We start from the raw sequence: 6,593 nt of genomic DNA on the forward strand, positions 1-6,593 counted from the left end.
TCAAATCTGTTCTTCAAATGATCTCCAAATTCTGGTGGGATAAATTCAAGGTCATATTTTGGCTCTCATAGACTTGTTTTCATTTTCTTCAGTTTCAGTTTGAATTTGCATATCAGTAATTGATGGTCTGTTCCACAGTCTGCCCCTGGCCTTGTTTTCACTGATGATATTGAGCTTTTCCATCTTCTCTTTCCACAGATGTAGCCAATTTGATTTCTATGTGTTCCATCTGGTGAGGGCCATGTGTATAGTCAATGGCACCTGACAACAACAACAATACACTAAGCTTTTAGGTTTTAATCATAGCACATCAGTGTGCTTTTGTTGTTAAGTGCCATGGAAAAATTAAGGAAACATTTTAAAGAAAAATTAATATATTAGCTGGTTGTCTTTCGCAAGATTGATTATATTCTCACCTGGTAGGGGACATAGATACCTTTGCATAATCAAGTAGATGGGTTACCTAGATACTATATTTGCTGATCATTATAATTTTCTCCAACACGAATCAAATGCTAATGTGTATGAGGTTAGTGATATAAATGTACTCAGTACCTGGTTTGGATGATTAAATTATGCTAATGAAGCCAATTAAATAAGTTCAAAATTAGAAAGGATGTATCTATCCTTTTACCTTATATCTATATACTTAACAGATAATCTGATAAACTGGACTGTATGAAGGAAAATGCAGCATCAGGATTAGAGAAAGATGATATGCAGATAATACAACTTTGTGATATTACAACCTTTTGATATGCAGATAATACAACTTTGTTAGATGAAGATGACTTGTCTCATTTAATGATGAAGGTAAAACACCATAGTTTTCAGTGGAAAAAAATAATCTTTACAACTTCAGCTTGTGTAGCCTGAGGAACAGGACCTATGAGCACTTCAATGCCATGGTCAAGTATGTGGATAATCAGCTGGAGCAGCTGGGAACCCAGCACATCTTTGAGCTGGGGATGGGAGATGACGATGGGAACTTGGAGGAAGATTTCATCACATGGCGAGAGCAGTTTTGACTGGCTGTGTGTGATTACTTTGGGGTGGAGGCCACTGGAGAGGAATTCAGCATTTGCCAGTATGAGCTTGTGGTCCACACAGACATGAACATGGCCAAAGTGTACACAGGTGAGATGGGCTGCCAGAAGAGCTACGAGAACCAGAAACTTCTCTTCGATGCCAAGAATCTTCTCTTGGTTGGAGTTACCACCAACCAGAAACTAAACCACGGGACTGAGTGGCACTTCATGCACCTGGAATTAGACATCTCAGATTCTAAAATCAAGTATGAATCTGGGGACCATGTTGCTGTCTACCTGGCCAATGACTCCACCCTTGTTTATCAGCTGGGTGAGATCCTGGGTGCTGACGTGAATGTTGTCATGTCCTTGAACACTCTTGATGAGAAGTCCAACAAGAAGCTCCCCTTCCCCTGCCCCACCACTACCTGGACATCAGCCCTCACCTACTGCGTGGACATCACCAACCTGACCCAAACCAACGTGCTCTACGAGCTGGCCCAGTATGCCTCGGAGCCCAGTGAGCAAGAGCACCTGCACAAGATGGCCTCCTCCTCTGGGAAGGGCAAGGAGCTGTACCTGAGCTGGGTGGTGGAGGCCTGGAGGAGCACATCCTGGCTTTCCTACAGAACTACCCATCCCTGCAGCCCCCCATTGACCACCTTTGTCAGCTGCTGCCTCAGCTCCAGGCCCGCGACTACTCCGTAGCTTCATCATCCAAGGTCCACCACAACTCAGTGCACATTTGCACTGTGGCCGTGAAGTATGAGACCAAGTCTGGCCAAGTTAACAAGGGTGTGGCCATCAGCTGGCTGCGGACCAAGGAGCCTGTGGTAGAGAACAGCCAACAGGCTCTGGTGCCCAAGTTTGTGTGCAAGTCCCAGTTCTGCCTGCCCTTCAAGGCCACCATGCTTGTAATCATGGTGGGCCCTGGCACTGGCATTGCCCCCTTCATAGGTTTCATCCAGGAGTGTACCTGGCTGCAGGAGCAGGGGAAGGACTTTAGGGAGACAGTGCTCTACTAGGACTCAGATGTGCCTTCCTCCATGCCACAGGCTGAGTTGGTCCACCTTCACCTGCCAGGCAGCCCTACCTCAGGCTCAGGTCCTCTCTCAGCCCTATGCTAGGCTGAGCTGAGGTCTGCCCTGCCATGATTTTCAATAAGTAATAATTTAAAATAAACTTTGACCCTTGGAATAAAAATATGTTTTCTGTAAAAAAAAAATAAAAAATCATGGCATCATGATAGATGGAGAAAAAGTTGAATTTGTCAATGATTTCATTCTACTTGGATCAACAATCAGCATCCATGGAAGCAGCAGTCCAGTCATGAAATTGAAAGACATATTACCTTGGGCAAATCTCCTACAAAATACCTCTCTAAAGTTATAAAATGGAGCGCAGTGGCTTTGTAGGATAAACTCTGGACTGCGTACCACAAGGTCAGTGGTTCGAGGCCACTAGCCTCTCTGTGGAAGAAATATGAGGCTTTTTGCTTCTGCAGAGTTTTACAGCCCCAGAAACCCTATACAGGATCACTGTGAGTCAGCACCAACTCAAGGGCATTTAGCAAAAATTTATAGAAAGCAAAGATGTCACTTTGATGACTGAAGTGCATCTTACCCAAGCCATCGTCTTTTTAATTGCTTCGTGCATGTAAAAGCTAAAGAATAGGAAAAGAAGACAGGAGAATAAATAATGCATTTGAATTATGTTGGCGAAGAATATCAGATATACTGTGGAATACCAGGAGAATGAAAAAAAAAAAGTGTTAGAAGAAAGATATCCAAAATGCGACTTACAAGTAAAGATAGAATGACTTTGGCTAGCTTACTTTGGACATGTCATTAGGAAAGACCAATGACTAGAAAAGGATATGATGGTTAGTAAAGTAGAGGGTCAGCGAAAATGAGGGAAACCCTTATTAAGAAAGATTGACACAATAACTTCAACAATGGGCTCGAACACAACATTTTCTTCTGTTATTCACAGGGTCACTGTGAATTGGAGCCAACTGGACAGCAGCTAACAAAAATTAAGCCAGGGTTATATAAATTTCATCTCTGTAGGAGTCACTTGTCCTCTGTAATTATTAACTCTACCATTAACTCTGCTCAATAGTTTTCTGAATTCAATTTGTTAAGTAAGAGGGAGGTAAGGCCAGAGAAAAGATAGCTCAGCAAAAACCATTGTTAATACCCATGCCCTTGTCCTTCTGGCAGGACAATAGTCTGGTTTTCAGACATACATGTACATTTTTTTTTTCTATTACTAAGGAGCTCTGGTAGCGTTGTTGTTGTTGTTGTCAGGTGCCATCGAGTCGGAACCGACTCATAGCGACCCTATGCACAGCAGAACGAAACAATGTTCGATCCTGGGCCAACCTCACTACCGCTGCCACACCCGAGTCCATCAATGATGCCACCTGGCTGATCCATCTCGTTGGGGGTCTTCCTCTTTTTCTCTGACCCTCCACCCTACCCAGCATGACATCCTTCTCCAGCGATTGTTTCCTCCGGACAATATGTCCAAAGTAGGAGAGACCAAGTTTAGCCATCCTGGCCTCCAAGGAGCACTCTGGCTGCACTTCTTCTAAAACAGATTTATTGGTTCTTTTGGCAGTCCATGGCACCTTCAGTACTCTCCTCCAACACCACAACTCAAAGGCATCAATTCTTCTATGATCCTCCTTATTCACTGTCCAGCTTTCGCATCCATATGAGGTAGCGTAGTGGTTACAAATTGGGCCTACTCCACAGTACTTAACATCATCATCATATGTTAAAACATCATAGAGTTTTTCTTTTACCCAGAAAATCTTTTCTTTTAACTTTTTATGGCATTGGTCTCAACAATATTTGATCTTTGATGGTGGTGGTTATGTGCCGTGGAGTTGGTTCTGACTCATAGTGACCCTGTACAGGGTTTCCAAGGCTGTAAATCTTTATGGGAGCATAACGCCTCATCTTTCTCCTGCAGAACAGCTAGTAGTTTCGAACTGCTGACCTTGTGGTTCACAGCCCGATTAGTAACCACTACGCTACCAGAGCTCCTTTAGAGACTGAATAATTTCATTCAGCATAATGTCTTCCTGGTTCATCCATGTTGTGAGGTGTTTGTAGATTCATTCTTATTCTTCAACATTACACATTATTTCATTGTGTGTATATACCAAAGTTTGTTTAATCATTCTTCTGTTGATTTTTAGGGTATCTCCATCTTTTTGATGCATCTCTTTTATCTGTGTACTGAAGGATCCGGGTTTTTTTTTTATCCGTTCTGTTCTCTCTCTCTTTTTTTAAATTGTGAATTATGTGATCGTTTACATGGGAGAATATTAGCTTTACATTCATCCTATCTTATTTCACTTCATTGCAATGATTACAATTCTCTGAGTGCATCATCAAACAACCCACAAGCCTGCCCCCTGGGTATCAGCACACATACCCTCTTCCTCCCAGAGTCCCTAGCCACTCCATATCTCCATGTCATGGTCTCTGCCTCCATCTCTGGCGTCGCTGCTTCTCTGGATAGAGTCCCGCACTTCGCTCTTCTCCCTTGATGGTCCCAGGGACCTCTGCACCTGGACTACAAAATCAACCACTCCCCTCCTTTTGTTACAAAATGTCTACCTTTACCTTTCCAACACTCACAGTGAGACCTGTAACAGTCATTAAGTATTGAACCACAAGAGTCTTATCCCCATCTCCTTTCATCAGCCACGTCCAGAGAGGTTGGAAACCACTTAGTGGAGTTTCTGCCTTTCCCTGCACCCTCTGAAACTAAGCTCCCTCATGAAAACTTGTAAGCCAGTCACTTTGTGCCTTTGTTGCTCCCTCCATTTTGGGTAGCCAATGTCGAAGTTGCCCATCCTTGTCGATGATCCTCACGGTAAAGATTTGTTCCTTCCTTTGAGCTGCTACCGCCACAAGCATAGGTCAAGTTCATCAAATTGTAGCAGATTACTCTTTTTTTCTCTCTTCTTTCTTCCTCTAGTCGAGTTCTGGTCATCTAGCCATTGAAGCCAGGTCAAATGGGTATTATCCAAAAGTATAGGTGTTCTTGTGCCGGATGCTTCACTCTCCACTCTAGTCCTCTGTGGCCATGTCACTGACCCTGGGCCCAGGAGTCCCCAGGTCTCGTCATACTGCTGGCCAAACAGGTCTCAACCCAGGTTGACAGGGGTCTATTGAACATGGTTGGACTAGCTTACAACTTCATTGCTGTTTTCCCCCCACTTCCTCTTATCAGTGACCAACGTGGTCAGCAGCCAGACCACATGCCTGCTTGTGTATTCCCCTTGAGTCTTAGTCTTGGAAGAGAGTTTGTGAGTTTGTCCTGAGGGGACCTGAACACTTGCCTTAATGGCTCACAGGAGAATGACTTGCTTGTTCTTGTAGTAGTGAATCAGACTGCCTTTATTATTTTTGATTTTTCCTTCTGGTCTTTCTTTCAAGAAGTATCTTCTGTTCTTCTAGCTGTTCCAGGCTGGTCTGATTGTCCTTTCAGTGGAAATTTCCCACCTCAGAAGATTCTAGATGAGGATCAGGATTCCACCTATGGTCTTATGTAATGCAAAGCCTCCGCAGGAATCTCCCTTACACTGGGCAAGTTCTAGCCCCATTTTAGGTATTCCAATCAGTTACAGGCAGAAGATGGACATATATAAGATGCTGTCTCCATCTTTTTGCTATTGTAAATAGTGCTATGAACATTGGTGTGCATATATCTACTTGTGTTATGGCTCGTATTTCTTTTTTTTTGTGTGTGTGAATTATGTGATAGTTTACATGGGAGAACATTAGCTTTACATTCATCCTATTGTATATTGTTTCATTGCTGTGATTACAATTCCCTCCGTGTATCATCAAACAACCCTCAAGCCTGCCCCTTGGTCATCAACACAGAGCCCCTCTCCCTCTCTGGGTCTAGAGTCCCCAGCCGCTCCACCTCTCCAGGTCATCGTCTCTGCCAATATCTCTGGCATCACTGCTTTTCTGAGTATGGTCCTGAATTCCGCTTTTCTCCCTTGATGGTCCCAGGGACCTCCACTCATGGACTGCAAAATCAGCCATCCCCTCCTTTTGTTACAAAACATCTACCTTTACTTTTCCAGTCCTCATAGTCAGTCCTGATAGCAATTATTCACTATTGTACCACAAGAGTCTTATCCCCATCTCCTTTCATCAGTCCCATCCAGACAGATTGGAAACTACTCAGTGGAGATTCTACCTTCCACCACACCCTCTGGATCTTGGCTCCCTCTTGAAAGCTTGTAAGCCAGTCACTTAAAAAAAAAAAAAAAAGTATTATTGTGAATTATGTGATAGTTTACATGGGAGAACATTATTAGCTGTACATTCATCCTGTCGTATATTGTTTCATTGCTGTCGGGGTCTGACCTCAACATAGTTGTGTTGTTCACGAGTGTTTGGTCCACGAGGAGGGGAGATCCAGCGGCGATAGAGATAGCGAAAGAATACACAGACAAACAGAAGAAGGGAGACAATGAGGCACCCCAAAGCCAGGTTGGATACAACACTGGTGGGCAGACTTGGGAGTACA

The 6,593-nt window shown here is 43.6% G+C and overlaps 1 pseudogene; it reads left to right on the forward strand.

Annotated features, from left to right (window-relative positions):
* LOC102812742 overlaps nucleotides 1-2,053 on the forward strand; it is a 4,689-nt pseudogene extending 2,636 nt beyond the window's left edge.
* The last annotated feature ends 4,540 nt before the right edge of the window (nucleotides 2,054-6,593 follow it).

This window comes from Chrysochloris asiatica, unplaced genomic scaffold, assembly GCF_000296735.1.
Source record: "Chrysochloris asiatica unplaced genomic scaffold, ChrAsi1.0 scaffold00252, whole genome shotgun sequence".
Lineage (NCBI taxonomy): Eukaryota > Metazoa > Chordata > Mammalia > Afrosoricida > Chrysochloridae > Chrysochloris > Chrysochloris asiatica.